The sequence below is a fragment of the Euprymna scolopes genome, chromosome 22, assembly GCF_053919585.1.
Source record: "Euprymna scolopes isolate OS-2025 chromosome 22, ASM5391958v1, whole genome shotgun sequence".
Taxonomy (NCBI): Eukaryota; Metazoa; Mollusca; class Cephalopoda; order Sepiida; family Sepiolidae; genus Euprymna; species Euprymna scolopes.
In genome coordinates, this window is record NC_136503.1 from 74,469,025 (window position 1) to 74,490,305 (window position 21,281).

Here is a 21,281-nt window from a genome sequence, read left to right on the forward strand (position 1 = left end):
TATTTTTTCCATTTAATCCCACTATATAATACCGATACATTGAATTTGAAACTTTTATTTAAAAATAACATTCTTGTAAAAACAAAAACTGACAACTGAAGTGATTATTCATATTTTTACGGAATTTGTAAATTAACTACTGAACAGAAGAGTCCACTGGAGTTACTTTCTCTCAGGAGATACGAACGTAAAGGGGTACGAACTCTAGGGCCGGGCACAGACTGTAGCCCACGTCACTTGTATTTCCCTTGAGACTTTGAGTGTATTTCCTTTGTTTTTCTTTCCCTTTTTCCTTTTTCTTTTTACTTGTGTACCATTTGTGAGAAGAGGAAAAAGCGTAATTGCGCACCATATCCTGTCATTGTATATACGATCTAAGCCAAACTACTGAACTTTCTTTGGTGCTCCGAAATAGGAACCACATTGAACTACAGTTATGTACCGGTAAACACTCCTTAAGCATTGAACGGGTTACATTTGCGTACTTTTTAACCAGGATTCGACTCCGGCGACTGGTTGGGTTATTTGATGCGTTCTTGACAGAGATGAGACCTTTGAAATTTCCCTAACATTTAATCGGTTACACGTGTGAGCCTATCAAAGACTCTCGTGATAGCTACTAAATATCTCATAAGGATAGGCTTTAAGGTTTTCCTTAAGATTAAGGAATAATCAAAAATAAAAGAGGTAAGATCTGAACTATAGAACGGATAAGGAATGTCTTGATTACAATCTTGGTCAACTAGTCTGTGATAAGGATGGAGCGCACATGGAACAATATTTACTTGTGAATGATTGCGTGTACAGTACCCTATACGTAAATCAAACTCTGCACCTATAGTCTATATAGGCACACAGAATAAGGGAAAGTACAGCGTTCTGAAAGAGTATGATTTTTTAAATATCATACACCCGTTAATATATTTAAAAAAGATATGTTTAAAATATATTAACGGCTACATGATGTTATAAACGGAAATCCTATCACACTGCCATGCAGTCCCCTTATTTAATTTATTTTTTAAAAATTTCCAAAGGCTTTTTTCCGTTTCCGAAATGAAATAATGTTATACATTTTATTACATCAAAAATATATTTTCAAATATTTGTAAAGGTATATTTATCCTTAATTGGAATTCATTTTTGAGATGAGCATTATATATATTAATTCATTTTTTTTATTTCGCACTATTATTCTCATCTTTATTAGTTGATGTTTTAATCTTTATTGGTTGTTGTTTTTTCACGACGTTTCGGCCAACTATTCCTTTGACCTTCGTTACCACCTGACGAAGGCCAGAAGAAAAGTTGGCCGAAACGTCCGAAAAACAACCAATAAATATGAAAAAAACTAATAAAGACGAGAATAATAGTCTGAAATAAAAATAAATAAATGTTTGTAAAGGTGTTTTTTTTTGTTATTTTTTCAAATTTAATTCATCCAGAGGAAGTCTCGAAATAAAGACAAAACGTTGATGAACACAACTTTGTTCCTATTTTATTTCTCTCTTTCCTCCTCTCGTACTATATATATATATATATATATATATATATATATATATATATATATATATATATATATAATATATTTACTACGTTTTAAAATAAACATTTCTGTAAAATCTGATGAAGTTACTGGGCCATTGATACGATTCGGTAACCGTAACATGTGTAACCAAACATAAAACGGTAATAAAACATATATATTTACTCTTCAATAGTATTGAGCACTGTCTTCAGTTTTTTTTACTATTTACCATTTGTGCTATATATATATATATATATATATATATATATATATATATATGTAATAGTAGATAATCACAATTCAAGAAATTAAAACTTCGCAGTGTTTAGAAACAAAGACGATAGCAAGTGATGTCTATAGATTCATATTTTTTTATTTAAACATGAATATATATTTGAATAAATAAAATATTCTCCATTTGATTTGTTTCGAAGATGTCGATTCATACAACAAAAAAATTAGGTTTTTATAATTACAATCTGTAAAAACCAAACTCACATTATTTAATGTTTAATTATTATGAAAACTTGTATCCAAATAAAACTGTAACTAAAATAAAGTAACGAAAATAAATATTGGAAGATCTATTTAGTTATTTAATGTACCCTGTTTTTTTTTGTTTAGTTTTTTTTTCACTATATTTTCCCCGCGTAGAGAAAACCAGTAAATAATTTGTATCTCTGGCGTAGAGAAAAAAAAAACAATTAAAAAAACTAAAAGTTTACTCTCCTGCGTAGAGAAAATCAATAAATAACTATAAGTTTGTTTAGCATTTTGAAAACCATATATATGTATATACTAACACTAAAATAGTTTACATTGAAAAAAATAATAGCGAATAATACAATTGAGATGTACATACACAGTGATTCCCTCACAAAATTAGTTTAATAAAATAATGCTATTCTATTTGTTTCAGACATATTGATTAACTTCTGCGGAATGACATGGCACAGCTTCCAAGAGATTTGAAAAGGACACGATTTGACTAAGAGTATTAGCGCATAATTATAATATATTAGGTAATTGACTTTTAACCTGAAATAGATTATTGTTAAAAAAGCGTAAGCAATACAATATACATATATAAATATATACATACATGTATATATATATATATATATATATATATATATATATAAATATATATATATTGTTATTGCTTAGAGAGAGAGAGACATATAGAGAGTGAGATAGAAACACAGAGAGAGATATATACACAGAGATAACTATATATATATACATAGAGAGAGAGAGAGAAAGAGAGAGGGGCAGACAGACGGACAGAGACAGAGACACAGAGATTTGTTTTTGTTCTTAAGATAAGTTTTGAATGACTTCAAGTATTTATACAAAGTGTATTTTTATCTAAATTGGAATTGGGAATAATTTTCCCTTTGACGAATATATTACCTCCAATTGGGGAGCGGCGTATATATCGTTTTAAAAATATTAATCCTTGGATAATCATATTTAAATACAATGTCACTCTCTCTCTCTCTCTCTCTCTCTCTCTCTCTATATATATATATATATATATATATATATATATATATATATATATATATATATATGATTGCAACGTCTTGTCAGAGGATGGCCACTCCCTCAGACACATAAAGTCCATGAGCAGACAATGACTTTAGTACTGCCGTGGAATTCACACGCTCAAACAGACATGACACTGGTATATATACATATATATATAAATATATATATATATATATATATACATGCACACATACATACATACATATATACACATACATACATATACACACATATAACACACATGCATGCATACATACACATCAAATAATACACATACATACATATACATATACATACATAAATATACACAGGAAGGTCATTGGCATGCATACATATATAAAAACGCATATATACATATATACACATACACATACATATCTGTAAAGATACACACATATATACACACAGTGCATAATGCACATAGATATGCACACACACATGCATACATCCACATATACCTACACATACATACACACACATATACAAATACATACACACATATACATACATATGCACATACGTACACATATGCATATATACATATACATACACTTACCTAATATACACACATACACAAATAGACACTCATACACATACACACATACATGCACATACATACATACATATACATACATACACACATGCATATATACACATACGCGCAAACAATATATATACGTATATACATACACACACAAACATATATAAACACATGCATATATACATACATATACACATAGATATACACACATAGACATGCACATGTACATAAACATACATACAAAAATGTAATTTGTAAGCACATCTTATAAATTCGGGCGCAATTACAATAGGAACCATTCCTTTTAAAAGGTGCCTCTCATAATTGTTATGTTTCTCACTAAGAAAAGTCTTTTCCATTGCTCACAATTTTATTTAACTTGGGTTGTTTTACTTCGAGTCCTTCAGAATAAATGATGCCCCGTTGGATTACATAGCAAAGTATTGCCTTGTATGTTGCTCAACGTTGATTAATTAATCATTTCCAAACACTTGAAGTATACAATCTTCTTGTGGAATAGACGAGTAAATTAAATCCCTCGAATATAACGAATATACCATGTTTCCACCAATTTTTCGGCCAGATAAGAGTAATTAACAAGTGTTCACTTTTTTTTATTCTAGAAAACTTTTAAAAGCTATGGCTTGACCTTAAAGAGTTTTACAAAAATATTTAAATTCATAGTACCTTAATTTTATTGCATAGATTCAATGGACCAACTTAAATGCATCAACTTCAATGAAAATTCGAAACAAGTGAAGCTTGCATGGTCCCCTGCGGGTGCACAGTAAACGAGGCATAAAAAATAACTAATCTCAGCACCCCCCCCCAATTATCCCAAAAGTACTCAAGGGACGTAAAATCCTGGTTAAAATTAACAAATGGTGCAGTTGTAGACCATAACGTATGTAAATTTTAGTTTTGCACCATGTAAAAAAAAGAAATGACCAAGTCCTTCATTTGCTCCCCTCATTTATCTCCAAAAGCCCACAAGGCCTTAACATATTTAAAAGTGAGTTCAACACCAGGCAGAACTGCTAGATAGACATACCAGCAAATTTTGAACAAGTATGGTAAAATAGTCTACAAATGTGGAGTGTTATTATGAGCCTTAAAGGGCCTCTGGGCGCACCTAAGAGTTATCTCGAAGTATAGACAAACAAAATTATATAGAAATCAGTTTGTTTCAACTTTTCAGAAAGTTTTATAAATATCCAAGCCATCAATTTTTTAATAAGCACAAAGGTGTCTATTTTAGCCATTTTAACTAGAAAGGGCCCCCTACGGCAGCACCCGGAACTTCCCTGGAAAATCCGTTCTGTTACTTTTTTACTCATATCATGTTTAATGTTTGTGCAAAATTCCCAAACATTCTAACAGTTAGTTATTGGCAAAAGTGCGGACAAACGAACGGACGAACGGACAAATTTGAATTGACAGGCCCGCTCTCCTTTTAGTCGGGGAACCACACACACACACACACACACACACACACACACACACACACATATATATATATATATATATATATATATATATATATATATATATATATATATGTCTATTGACGAGATCACCCAGAGTAGTTTTCCCTTTAAGAAATCGGAATCTCCTCTTTTTGGCTAATAAATTACAGCGGCCATTTAAATAATGTAAAATAAGTATTTTTTTAAAATAAATTTTAAAATTTTACCATCATCCACACCTATTCAAGCTCGGGTCTGCTTGGCACTGGTTGATTCACATAACAAGGATAAATCCATTATTACATGAAACAATTTGCCACATACAAAACTGAAACAGATACAATGAAAATAGAAAATGAATACAGACTATTGCAAAAAAAAAAACAGAAAGAAGAATACAAAGACATGAATTTATTATGAAATCAAAGAAGACTGAAATAGAAAATGAGAAGAAAAATAATTTAAAAAAGATAGAAAGAAAGATTGAAATGGGGAATGATATAAACATGTATGAGAGATCAAGATATAGAAAAACCTGAAAAGAAACAAAAAAAAAAAAGGAAAAAGTGATGGAAGGTTTACAGAGAGAAAGAATAAAAAACAGGAAGATTTATTTAATTATAATTTTTTGTTGTTTTGTTTCGGCCAATTATTCCTCTGACTCCCGTCAGGTAGTTAACTGTGACTGGATAGGAATGTTGATACTCTTAACTGTATCCTCAGTTATTACTGCCTTAAATAGTTGTTGTCGTCTCACCATGTTTTGGCCAACTAAGTCTCATTCCAGCTTTGGGTAGAATTTTTATAGTTAAGAGACTCAGCATCCCTCGCTTGTCGCGGTTAAGCACCTGGCGAAATCTAGGGGAAATAATAATAAGCCGAAATGTCGTAAAACAAAACCTATGAAGATGAGGACAACCGTTCGCAAATATGTAAATAAATAAATACGTCACCACAAAAGGCATCCGATGATAAAATAAGAAAGGGAGACATCACAATAGGATAAAAGATATTAATAAAATTGCTTCGAAAATGAGGAAAATTAAAGTCCACGATCAAAGATATAAATATATAAAGGGACTTATTTGAATTCAAAAAGAATAGTAGTATTTTTACCCTTGTTCTTTTACTCAAACCTTCACTGTTTTGTTTTAGCGAGTGGAGAAACACATACAGAAAAAGAAAACTACATTCTTAAACACAAAAAAAGAATTTTATTAACAAAGACAAATAATAAAATAATAACTAGGGACAGATATTAAAATCGAAAACGAAAAAGTAAATTGTTAGAAGAACGAAAAGCAAAGATAAAAAACCCAAGATGCTCGTGAACTCTTCGGTGTACCTTTGGTAGATGATTAATACTTGTCATGAACGTATGCGATGTTCATTGTAAAAAAAAGAAAGAAAAAAAAGTAAACTAAAAAGGAAATAATCGACTCGCTTATCAGAATTGAATTAATTCGGAAAATATACGCATATATTTTGCCTACAAGGACATTAATGCTCGTCGACGTCCGTTTTGGGAATTTCCTACATTAATTCCTACTTACATCCGAGTAAAAGTCTTTTCAACCTGAATGATTGAATATTTTACTTAGTATGCATGCATCGACCCACAAGCACATTTCCAATGTATATATATATATATATATATATATATATATATATATATATATATATATATGTGTGTGTGTGTGTGGGTGTGTGTGTGTGTGTGCGTGGGTGTGTGTGTGGGTGGGTGGGTGTGTGCGTGCGTCAGTGTACATATCGACTGACGTTGTTTTATTAGACGTATATATTTCTTATATGCTTTTGTCTTGTGTGATATGACTTATGAATAATATTATGAGTCTGTATCTGTTTGTATGAATATATTAGCTTTGATATACTCATAAGTATATATGAAAATATATACATATTGTGTGTTTATAAATCATATTAAAATGAATAGATGTACATACATGGGAAATATATATGTATATATATATGTATATATATCTGCCTATCTATTTATCAATCTATCTTTGTATATATATATATATATATATATATATATATATATATATATATATATATATACACACATAGATAAATTGATAAATAGATAGACAGATAGATAAATAAAGATAATAAGCACAGGTTGTGAAAGTTACATCTTTAATATTCAGTTGTAGTACTTATCCCTAAGATATGATTCCCTGGGAAGTCGTATATCAATGTTACCACAGAGCATCTTTGTCCAAGTGTACAGAAAAGCGTAGCTTTCTATATTACGAACAATGCGGTGAATGCAGGTTCGTGTGTTTTGTAGATAACTAATAGAACTTTGACTTGCTTGACTTAACTTGAATTATTGATGTTGAATTACCGGACGATATGTTTAATGTTACTTATTTACATATATATATATATATATATATATATATATATATATATATATATATATATATACATATATATATGTATATATATACATATATATATATATATATGTATATATATGTGTGTGTGCGTGTGTGTATATAAGTAACATTAAACATATCGTGCTGATATGTTTATGATCTTGATTAAGTCGCACTCACCCTTTCATCTAAACATTCTAGAGACTATGCTAAGTAATTCTTTGAGACCATCTCCTTGCAACCAAAAAGAAAATCTTTAGGACTTATTTCAGTTTCTATGGAATTTTCTCCCTTTTTTCTCCCCCGTCATATTTATGACTATTTTTTTTTAATTGTATTTGCCTCGATTTGTATAGCGAGTAACGGAACCTGGTTAGCTAACTTTTATTTTCATTTTTTTATTTGTTTTAATCATCATGTTCATTGGTCTGTAGTTAGCCATAATTATATATTTTATCCCCCCCAAATGTTCATATATACAAACATATATATATATATATATATATTGTATATATATATATATATATATATATATATATATATATAATCCTTGAAGTATTTAACCTTTAAAACTATACAAAAAAAATAAAATAGTTTTTATCATTCGTTAGAAAACCATCAAGTCAGTAAGTAATTTAATCACCTGCAATCACTGAATCAACTCGCTCTTGAATTTACTATAGTACTAATAATTTATTTTTAAGGGATCATCAGCTGTTTACCATGAAACACTATACATATATATATATATATATATATATATATATATATATATTACTAGCGTGGGGGGTTGGGGCGCCTGGCTTTACCCGGTCGTAAAATACGCTTAAATATAATATTTTAATGTGTCTTGATTACGTATATATTATTATAATGTTGTGATTTAAAAAGTAAAAGAAAAGGTAGAATCAATACGTAAATCAAACTAGCAGTCAAGGCTAATGACGTTACCAACGTGACACGCACATGAACTGTTTTACTGATTAAATATAAACGAAGATGAATATACAACATGTATAAGGAGTTTTTCTTCCAATTTCTACACATTTAGGACTCCTTAAATACTAGTATAACTGACTAAAGACCCATCAAAGAACGCTCCACTAAGAATACGTTTGAAATATTATCTCCTCTGAAGAGATGTTAGACATCGAAATCCTTTAGGATCAGATGTTACAATATTTATAATATTTCAAATGTATCCTTTGTTTTTTTCCTAATATTACGTTGTATTTGGCTTTCAATCGCACTTGATGCGTATTTTATTTTATTCAAATTAAATCAACGTTTCTATATGAACTGTCATTCTTTGACGATATATATATATACACTATATATATATGCAATATATATACACATATATATGCAATATATATGTATACATATATATACATATATACATATATACATATGTATATATGTATATATTTATATATATATATATATGTATATATATATATATATATATATATATATATATATATATGAGAGATATTTTGTTATGTACATTTATTCGTATAACATTATACTTTTATTTATCTAGAGTTTATTGGAAAGGCGTTGGATCTTTACGTTTTAAAGTGAGCATTGTCTGAAAAAATATAAATTATGAAACCTCATCTCAAAGGACCCCCCTCCCCAATAAATAAAATCTATATGAAACTAACGCGTAAAATCGATGAATTATCCACGGAATGCTCATATTATAAAACGAGTCCACTTCCGTATTCGGTGCATTCGTCCAAAAATGTGTTTACTATATATCAAACAAAAAAAGAGAAAAATTAAACGAAAGGGAGCATTAAGTTAAGAAAAGGGCACTCATTGGCTAATAAAAAAAATATTTGCCCGTAGAAGGGAATAACAGTGAATTTGATTCGCTTCCTAGGTAGACTGAAATATCAGGTAGATATATGAAACCGGTAAAAATTCTCGGTAATTTAGCTTGAGGATTCTTTAGCAGAATGAAACGCCGAATGCCCCGTCTAACGTTATTGCTATCAATATATATTTAATAACTTACAACCTGGCTTTAATTATGTATTAAGCAGTATTGAAGAAAATAAACAACAGTCTTTATTTTTTCTACTCATGTTCACTCCTAACTTGCATATCGCCACGTGGACATAGTAGGATGCTATTTGGGGACATGTCTAGGAAGGATTAACAAGATATTTGTTCATGTAACATTTGAACTTCTGCATATTAGTACAGGCAGGGAAGCAAGCATCAGGAAGGATATTCTAAAGTCTAGCAGTTCTAGGGAAGAAACTATTAGAAGAGAAATCATTCTGACATTTAGGGATATTAACAGTGAAAGCGTGAGATCTTATTTCTAAGCGGGTTTGTCGCAGATGTGTACGTGGAGGGGGTACAAGTGAAAGGAGTTCAGCAGAACACATTCCATTAAAATGTTTGTAAAAGAGGCACAGTGATGCAAAATGACGACGATGTGACAGGGAAAGGAGGTGTATTGTCAACGTGGGACCAATTAGAGTGGCAACCCTTTCTTGGACCCTATCGAAGAGGGAGAGACTAGTGATAGACGCACCAGTCCACATGTGGCAACGATACTCAATGCATGGGCAAATGGTGGCCTTGTAGGTGTACAGGATATTCTCAGGTGTGGTTAGTCTTCTAGCTTGACAGAAGGAAACCCACCTCCTTCTAGCAGCCTTTTCTATGTATGTGTTTGTTTCAGTTCATATTGCCCCAAAATGTTAGGCCGAGGCGGGTGAAGGTAGAATTCTCAGGAACTGTGCTTATATTCATATCCTATATATAATACTTTATCGCATTACGCCTATCATCCTTTGCTACTGGAATTAATTAACTGTAAAGTAGCTTTTTATATACTTTCTACTGATACATATCTTCTGTAGGTAATGTATTTTAATTTAGTATATCTTTCTTCTTATAATGTATATTTTAAATGTGTTTAAAGTATAATAATATGTGGTATAAAATAAAGGGGAAGAAATTCTCAAATGCGCTCGTCTGCGTTTTATGTACAAATGAAATCTAATTGTCTATAAGCTTTATAATCTAAATTTGGTAAATATTAAGGTTTAAAAAGGATAAAGATAAGGAACATGGGTATAATAGACAGAGGAATTGGGGAAGGTTTAACTTTCTCTGATATAGGTTTAGAAGCTGGGAGGGAACTTGGCACTTGCTATAAATAAAGGAGTCCATAAATAGTCGTATAGACTGAATGGTGAGAAAGTGGCTTACCGTTAAAGTGGCTGCGCGTTTGTGCCTGCAGAGCACAAACTAAGAATCAAATGGCGCCCGCATGCGTTTATGTGAAATCTCGGGGAATCTCGGAGAATCTCGTACCCTGATTCCATAAATAACGAGAAAAGGAAAGCGGGAAGAGAGACGACTTTGAGTCAGGAAAACGAACGGACGTGTGTAAAAGAAGAGGTAGAAGAAAAGAGTGTGCTGAACGAAATAAACAACGACCCGGTTGAAAGTAGAGTTGTAACGAACACACTGAATGTTAACAAATCTCAAAGGGGATGTTGCGACCTCATAAAATGGCCATTTATATAGCCGCTTCAATACTGCTTTTACAATGTTCGTACTGTTTTTCTATTTACGAACAAACAGAGAGCTCCGCAATAAAGCTAATTAAACAGAACGTGAAACAGTAAAATTACAGTGCTTTACACAAAGATAGAAAATATCTAGTTACGAATTTTTTTCCGTTTATTTCCTAAAAAACAACAAATAGGCATTGTCTTTTATTATAACTTCAAAGAGAAAATATCAAATAAGTTATAAACAAAACAAAATTCAGATTGACGCTCGTCTTTCTAGACACACAGTCTAAACAAAAAGAAATTAAAATTAATTGAAAAATATTCATGAAAAATTCATGAAATATATTTCCAATATCATATAGACATATTAATTTCTTCAATTATGTAAGCATTTTAAGGTATTTAGGTTTTTCTTTCAACGAAAAATTCTATGATTTATGTCTATAATATATAAACACACACGCACACTCATATATATATATATATATATATATATATATATATATATATATATATATATATAAAGATAATCGCAACTTCACTTAATACTATCGGATGTTGTACTCATATCCGTGTGAATTTTATTTTTTTACTGAATTGATAGGTACCATTTCTTCTGAGTAAAGAGCAGAAGAAGATATAATAATATAATAAATGATTTTGCGCTACGAACAGGTGCTGTCAAGTATTGTGAATGTCAACGTACTTAACAGAATAAATTGTAAGATGGCCAACATCATGAAATTTGGAATATAGATTTTTTGTCATTCATTTCGATATGCTCTGTAATTACATTGAGCTTCATAAATTAAGGATTAAATAAAAGTGAAATATAATTGATAAAATTACATTCTCAAAGAAATATATCCATATTATATATATATATATATATATATATATATATATATATATATATATATATATATGATGATTGCAACGTCTTGTCAGACGAGTTCCACTCTCTCAGACGCTTAAAATCCATGAGCCCAAAAATGATTTCATCGCCACAGGATCATTTTAATAGACAAATGCCTGACGGAATATCTATACACAGATTGTGTTACAGACTCTTAGCTTTGTACGGCAGCTAAGTCTCTCTCTCTCTCTCTCTCTCTCTCTCTCTCTCTCTCTCTCTCTCTATCGATCTCTATCTCTCTATCTATCTATCTGTTCAAAATGTTGAGATCCAGCAACAGGCAAGAGCAAGATAGCCAACAACAAGCTAAACTGCAGACCAGCTTAATGCGGGTACTGGTCTCCCGCTTTATAGTTTGTTTTTTTTTAATCAGAGATTTGCTTCTGCTAGAAAGGTTACCTTCACCACAGCTTACGGGAGGCCTCTCCACGCCAACACACACAAAAGCACACACAGCGCTTGTTGACCGTTGACCACGAAAAAGGATGACTTCACCCTTTGAACGGTCTTGTTTTTAATCCTTCAGGGTGACTAACCACCCTCCTCACTAAACAAGTCTGGTGGGGGAACCAGTTTAGTTGCCGGTGACCCAAAAATGAGGCAGCTAGTACTGGGTTACATGGTACCAGTAGCATATGACATGACTTGACACACACACTCACAGACACATACACACACAGACACACATATATATGTATACATATATATGTGCATATATATGCATATATATACATATACATAAATAAATATATATATATATATATATATTTATATAAGTGAGTGTAAATGTTTATAAATTTTAAACATTTTTTTCCAATGTGTACAGTATTACTGTGAGATATATTCATACTAATTAGATATAGGTTTGATCCGAGTACGACAATGAATTACGTCTCAGTGATGTGATACATCCTATATATCGGGAAATACTACAAAAATAAAATCAGTGTATTGTGCATGAAATAAAAATAGACTGGGACTAATAAAATTAAATAAAAAAAACCCAGAACACAGGCATCAAAGAAACTTATAGGTAAGGAAGGGGGTTCGAATTAAATTTAGCGTACACACCTTAAGCTAATGGTTTCTTTTTTTCTGATTATAATTTTTGTCTTACTTACCAATTTTTTTGAATATATGATTAATTTACTCGACATTAAAATGAATATGTCATTAGTATCACTCGATTTTCCGAGTCTCCTTTAATATCAAAATAATATATCATGGATTATGTGTATGTTATAGTTAACAAAGGCATTACCTTTACCGTTTGTAAGATCAAAGACGAGCTGATTGACAGACTAGAAATGTCTGTTTCTTTGTCGAACAACTGGTTAATAAAATAATAGCAAGACTAACATTGTGTTTACATTACAAGTATACTTTACAAGTCAACGCAATCATTTTTAAATTGAAAGAGGATATATATATATATATATATATATATATATATATATATATATATATATATATATATATATATATAATTTAATTAGAATTCATTATTGAAATGGATATTATTAATTAATTTACGTATGTTCGCCGTGAAACAACTAATAAAAAGACGAGGGTAATAGTCCCTAATAAATACATTAATAAATAATATTCATCTCAATAATGAATTTCAACTAAATAATATATAAACCATTCGGTTCAGACCCGACCATGGAAGATCAGATAATGAATAAACGTGCATTTATGAGACTAAAAAAATCAACCTTGATCGCCCTTCAAGCCCCGTAGTTCAGTGAATAGAGACGGTAGATCTCTACGTTTCCAGGTGAGAATTGTCTGAAAATAGCGGTTTTAATTCCATAAAAAAGACCAACAAAGTGAGAGATATGACGTTTGAGAAAACGTTCAAGAGCACATTCGGTATATCGTTCAAAAAAAAAAAAAAAAAAAAAGAATCCGTCAGAGCGAAGGAGCACGTTTACTGTTTATTCAAGAATGTACCCGGAAATAAATATCGTTTTTTTGGGTTTTTTTTTTTTTTGTAAGACGTCGAGTAATTATTTGTCCTTTGTTTCTTTCTACGTAATCTACTACCACATGTTGGGTATACGTGTCGAAACGTGTGTAAGGTAACAGAATAATTGGAAGTGGACAAAAAATCATCTTGACAAACAGGCCAATGGATTTTGTCATTTGATGAGATTCGGGTCCCTATATTGTAATCCATGCGTTCAGTCATACGAGGCTTAAATACAATTTGAGATTTCCTTAATTGAACTATGCGTGTTTCATTCGATATGTCCCATTATTCTGTGAACTGTAATTTTGGCCGAATTCAAGACGTTTGCATTATGCGTTGTCTCTAGCCAAATAGTGTGAAGCTCGTCAATTTATGTACGAAAATACTAAACCGTGTCAATATAACCTAGCAGAATCTTAAGTAGAATCTTGACAGATGAACGAAACATGTGCCTCTCTGTCTCTTTGTATATATATATATATATATATATATATATATATATATATATATATATATATATATATATATATATATATATGTGTGTGTGTGTGTGTGTGTGTGTGTGTGTGTGTGTATGTTTTTTTTTTGTTTTCTGTTAGCGATACTTTCTTGAATAAATTCAAGTATTTATACGAAAGTGCATTTTTACCTAAATGCTTGTTGGGAATAATTTTCCCATTGACCAATCTGGTACTCCCTTTAATGGGGAGCGGCATATATTATTTTTTTCAATATAATTATCCACTGACACGTGTTTCGTCGTCCACAACTCATCAGAGTGGCTGAATATATATATATATATATATATATATATATATATATATATATATATATATATATGATTGTTGAGCTGGATTAAATCCGACGATATGAAATAAAATGGAGGTGGAAGGACCTGGATACTCAACGTTTCGCCCGATTTATGCGGGCTTCTTCAATGACCATCCCTCTTGAAGAAGCCCGCATAAATCGGACGAAACGTTGAGTATCCAGGTCCTTCCACCTCCATTTTATTTCATATATATATATATGTATATATATATATATATATATATATATATATATATATATATATATATATATAGATGAGATGTCCTACTTATAATCAAACTGATTGGAAACCCACCGTAGTTATCTTGCAGTGACTTAGTTCATATTACATTTTAGCTATATTGCACTGTGGAGAATCTAATGTTGATTTTAGAAACATATTTGTAAATAATGGCTGCACTTAAAGTGTAAAATGGAAAAGAAAAGTATCATGATGCAGTTGTTCTCTAAACAAAAACATTCATTTCGAATAAGTGCCAAAGCTAGAAGCATGAATGCAGTTTAACGCATGAAATATATTGGCGGATACGTGAAGCAGAACTTTAGGTAGACTTACTCCTCCCAAATTAGCTTTTTTTTCAATCTTGTTCTACAACAGCTATTACAGGCTAAAAATCGAATTTGTTTTACATGTCTGGATGCTGTGCATATCACGATTCAAGTATGTAGATTAATAATATGAGAGTAGATTGATAGAAGCACAGGGATACGGTTTATGACAAATTCATGAAATATATTTCCAATATAATAAAAATATATATTTTTGTTCTTATATGTAAATTTCAAGTGAAAGATAAGTGTTTTTTATAACAAAAATCATTATCTACGCTATCAGAGAGGCGGTAGCACTCTCTATATAGGGATGACCCGTACACGCCTATATACGCCTACAAAACAAAACTATCCAAATCTCAACTAAAATCAACTTATAAGTTTCAAAAAGCACATATTCTTACAGAGAAGCGTCTTACGAATCCAGCGAGTGTCAGAACGTCGGTTAAAATGTCAAAAGAGAGCAAAAAAAGGGTACAAAAATGGCCAATAGTTCTTCTTTCTTCTTTTCTTATTCTGCTTCCTTCCTTCTTTTGAGACGATGTATCTCGGTGTACGAACGGTCTCTGACAACAGTTCAAGCATCAATCGACTGCTCTTTACACGGAGAAGTGCACTGACCCATCGCTTTTTAGCTAACTCCATAATTAAATAAGATTACGTGTAATAACACGTGTTAAACACTATATACCCAATGTAGACAGACCACTTTGAACACGGAACTTCTCTCAAAAGGGACAGCTCCAAATAATACACCGGATGCTCACAGACGTTCCAGTTTGCCAGTGGCCTATATTTCTTGGACGCTGAATATTTGAGGTGAACGTTAAGGTTTTTTTCTTTAAACAGTAACCCACCAGCATTAATGAAACCACGAAATCTTTATCTCAGTTGATCAAAATTGTTATAAGAGTAACATATCAGCAAGTACGACGTCAAAAAACAATGTTATAAAAACAAATAATTCTTCAGATTTTGGACTGTAAAATATGTACAAAATGTCAATGCTGTGACCAGGATTCGAACCTATGTTACCACGGCCACAACGTGGGGTCCTAACCTCTAGACGATCACGGCTAACACTGACGTCTGTCGCTCTTGGCAGAAAGACACATGACTACTGTCAAACTATTGAAAAATAAGGAGGAAACTTGAAATTCTAACGCATGCGCAAAAATACACTATATCAACCATTGTTAAATGCAGCTGAATCTCTTCGCTCGCTAAGACAAGTAGATCAGACCAGTTTCTCTAAGAACTCACCAAACGCCAAAGGAAATAAGTTAAATTAACCGCAAAAGAAACTGCAAGAAAGTCATCTTCTAAGAACTCACTGGAAGCTGACCAAAAGGAATCAAAATCCAAGCCCTAGCCACAAAAATAACTAGATATTGTGGCTACTATACACAATCTACTAATAAAAACAAGAAAGTTTTCTAAAATAAACTACAATAAATTAACCACGTAACCTCACACTGTCACTGATTAGGACTTCATATAAAGATAACAACTACACTATTGGTGTATATACCGTTCCACACTTTAACTATTGGTGACGGGGCAGTATCTCAATTCTACGAGAGTTGTCTTGCTATAAGATAAGTGATATTATAGTAAGATACACATAAGTGTTATATGTTTACATTTAATAAAAAATGGCCAAGTCAGCACGTAGTAAAAAAGCTCAGAGAAATAGAGACTATGAAAAAAACAAAGTCAAGGTATTATCTGAGCAAAAAGAATACTATCAGAAAAATGCTGAAATAATAAAAATTAAGTATCATGCAAATCCTGAGGCAAAGAAGGCTGCCTCACGTGCTGACTCAAAAGCACGGTATAACAGGGATCCCGAGGGGAAAAACTGCCTCACGTGCTCTTTATAACAAATAACCAGAAAAAAGAAGGCTGCCTCACGTGCTCTTTATAACAAAGAACTAGAAAAAAGAAGGCTGCCTCACGTGCTCTTTATAACAAAGAACCAGAAAAAAGAAGGCTGCCTCACGTGCTGACTCAAAAGCACGGTATAACAGGGATCCCAAGGGGGAAAAAGCTGCCTCATGCACAAACTGTTATAAATATAAATATCAAACACTGCCAAATCTTTGCCAAAACGCCAAAGAATGAACCAAGAAAAAATTAATAGTGAAGGTATGAACATTTTAGAACTTTATAATACTCTAACTGTTTTATCAGAGAGGCGGTAGCACTCTCTATGTAATATAGAACCGATGGAGGACCAAGAGGCAACTCCTAAGGCCCAAAACCCAAAGACCTAAAACCCAGCAGGAAGCGACCTGCTACTAATGGAGGAGGCAATGAGCCGCCTCTTAAAAAAGACAATACTATCATGAATGTAAGTTTAAACATAAGACTGTAAGTAAAAATACTAATTAAGAAGAATAAAAAAGCATTGGAAATGCAAAAGGATATAGGGATGGTATGCCAAAAAGTATACAAACAAGATAGCTATGAATGGCTAGGCACATGGAAATAGAATTGCATCCAAAGTATTGCCCTATAGCTTTTCTCCAATCTTCATTGCGTGCCATCATTACGGTTGTAAAAAGCTATAGGGCAATACTTTGGATGCAATTCTATTTCCATGTGCCTAGCCATTCATAGCTATCTTGTTTGTATACTTTTTGGCATACCATCCCTATATCCTTTTGCATTTCCAATGCTTTTTTATTCTTGTTATATGTACATACCCGTGTATATATATATATATATATATATATATATATATATATATATATATATGATGATAATATATATATGTGTGTATATATATGTATATATATATATGTATACATGTGTATATATATATGTGTGTGTGTGTGGGTGTCAATGTGTGTGTGTGTGTGTGTGTGAGAGAGAGAGAGAGAGGGAGAGATGGACCAGCGGATAAAGTGTTTCTGCACCTTACCGTGGGGTTCCGATTTCGAATCCCGCTAGATTCAGCCACTCTTATGAGTCGTAGACTACGAAACACGTGTCAATGGATAATTTTATTTTAAAAATAATATATATATATATATATATATAATAAAAATTACAATATAAATATATATATATATGTACTCCTATGAATTCGTTTTTCTTTTGTGTGTTTTGATATTCATATTAAAACCCTCTTTTCTATTTATTAAAAAAGAAAATACAATTTTCTTATATATGGCCTGTGGATGTGCATTCACTAACAAAAGATCTAGCTAATTTGCATATTCTTTAAAAATTCATTTTAATTAATTTCCTATTAGTTTATTCGGTTTTCTAATGGGATAATCATCTCTGTTCACTATTAGGTGTAATTATATTAACGCAGATATTCTGTATTATTTATACTTGCATAATATTTGCGTAAAAAGTTTATAGTAAACACAAAATTATTTCCATATATATTTATGTATACGTACATATTTTTGTTTAACAAATTTTGCCTACCAGACTTCTTTTAGATTTTTTGGTCTACAGTCATGAAACTTCATATATACAGTATTTTAATCCATGCGAAACTTTATATTTGGGGTTTAGCCCGGTAAAATCGGTGCAAAATTGTGAAAATTAAAACAAAAAATTGAAATTTGCCAGGTGAAAGTCGAACGCCAGCATATTGAACTTATAACGTAGTAGCTATTGGTTTATGTTTTAATTTTTAGCCTTGTAGTAATTATGTCTGCATAGCCCAGTCATTGACGGCAGAAGCAAAAATAAGTCATAAGCTGAACGTTTTGGCTTCGAGTCTCGAAGTCTTTTTGTTAAACCTTTTAAATCATTACTATATATCGCGTTCAATATAATCTATATCTATCTATCTATCGACCTATATATCTATCTATATATCTATAAAAGTTAATCTGCCTCTGTGTGTGTCTGTGTGTGTGTGTGTCTGTGTACATTTTCCTACACAATAACTTTGTCAATTTTTAGTCTACAGACTCGAAATTTGATATACAAGGTACTGAGATTTGAGAAAATCGATGTCATCGGATTTTAGCAAGAAATTTCACTGATAAGGGGTCAAAGTTCAACGATTTGACATGTAAAAACTCTACCAAACTCCTCCGACAATTTTGGGTCTAAACACTTGACATTTTAGATATAGGTTCCTTGAACATGGGTCTAAATTAATAACTTTATTTGAGCCCAAAACAATAAATATATGGGATCATAATAGGGGTCAAAAAATTTTTAAATTACCGTTTTTTTTGTTTATTATTTTTTTTTGCTCAGCATACACCTCCAAACACTCGGTCAACACCGGGCACCCATTGTTAGCATATATATAAAAGTGGAAGTGTATGTGTGTCTGTGTGTGTGTCTTTGTACATTTCCCTACGCAATAACTCTCTCAATTTTAAGCCTACAGATTCGAAACTTGATGTACAGGATACTGAGATTTGGGAAAATCGATGTGATTGGTGGTCGGCCAGAAATTTGGCGATTAAGGCGTCAAAGTTCAACGATTTGACCTTTGAGAACTCTACGAAACTCCTCCTACAATTTTGGGTTTAAATACGTTAAATTTTAGATATAGATTCCTTGGACATGGATCTAACTAAATAACTTTATTTGATCCCTAAACAATAAATTTTAAGGGGTCATTATAGGGGGCAAAGTTACAAAAATGACCGCTTTTTTTTTTTGCTCAGTATGTACCTCCAAATACCCGGGCAACGCCGGTAGGGAATGTTAGTATGATATAAAACTGAATGTCTGTGTGTGTATCTGGTCATGAATAGGCTCCTATATGGTTTACAGTTATAGAAAACTGACCACATATAATGATAGAAAATGTATCGAGACACAGTAATGGGTATGTTTGATCTGGCATAATGATGATTCATTACAATTGTGGGGTCTGCATACGCGCCTGGTCCACAAAGTATGAAAATAAAAAAATTAAAATTAAAACAAAACGTTTACAAGTGTTTTTGATATAGATGTACATAATAATACTTTGATAAGTATGTGCTAACCTTAATAGGGATGGTATAATAAAATTGTGAGGTGTGCGTTCAAGCCTGCCGGCCATAGAATGGAAATAGGCACAAACTTTAATAAAGACTTTTCATATCTATCTGCGTAAGTATACTTTGATAATTATGTTCCAGTTTGAAGAAATACAATATAATAAAATTATGGCGTGTTCATTCGCGCCTGACCTCCATAGAATGGAAATATGTCACAAAGTTTTACAAGGTTCTTTTTTTAATATAGATCCACAGAATATTGTTATAAGTGTTTCAGTATGAACAGGTATGGTATAATAAATTATGGGGTTTATCTATTTTCTTTTTACTTTCATCATATTTTGCTTTGGTTTTGATACCCTCAAATTGAAGTTATCTCTTAACCACATTCCTTTTCATAACTTATCATACTTTCATAAATCAGAGTCCATTTTCTGTAGGCTGTTTTTGAACCTAGTCAATGACGGGTACTTCTGCTAGTATATATATATATATATATATATATATATATATATATATATATATATATATATATATATATACTACTAATGGAGTTAGTGATCGCTCAGTTTCCGGATTCGTATCTCTTGGCCGATGTTCCTCGTGCCTCACTGCACTGAGAATTCTCCGAAAAGATTGAAACACTGGTGTCTGTAAGTATTTAATACTTATTAAAGTAAATAATTATGTCAGGCACTTTAAGAAACTCATTTTTTATCGTTGAGCACTTTACAGTTGAAATAATGTCCGTCGATATAGCTCGCATGCTCACATCATCATTTAATGATTAGAGCACTCTGACGGACGTTAAAAACGTTCTGAAATAAATCTTAAATCTCAACAATATTTCTCACGGTCAACGGTGGCCGAATGGGTTTGATTCTTGCTCAGAGATGAATTGGGTGCCACGTTCAGATCATTCGACCGGTGTTAATCGTGAAGCCTGCACTGAGGATTCGTCAATAGATGCAACACTAGTGTCTGTAGCCATTTGATAA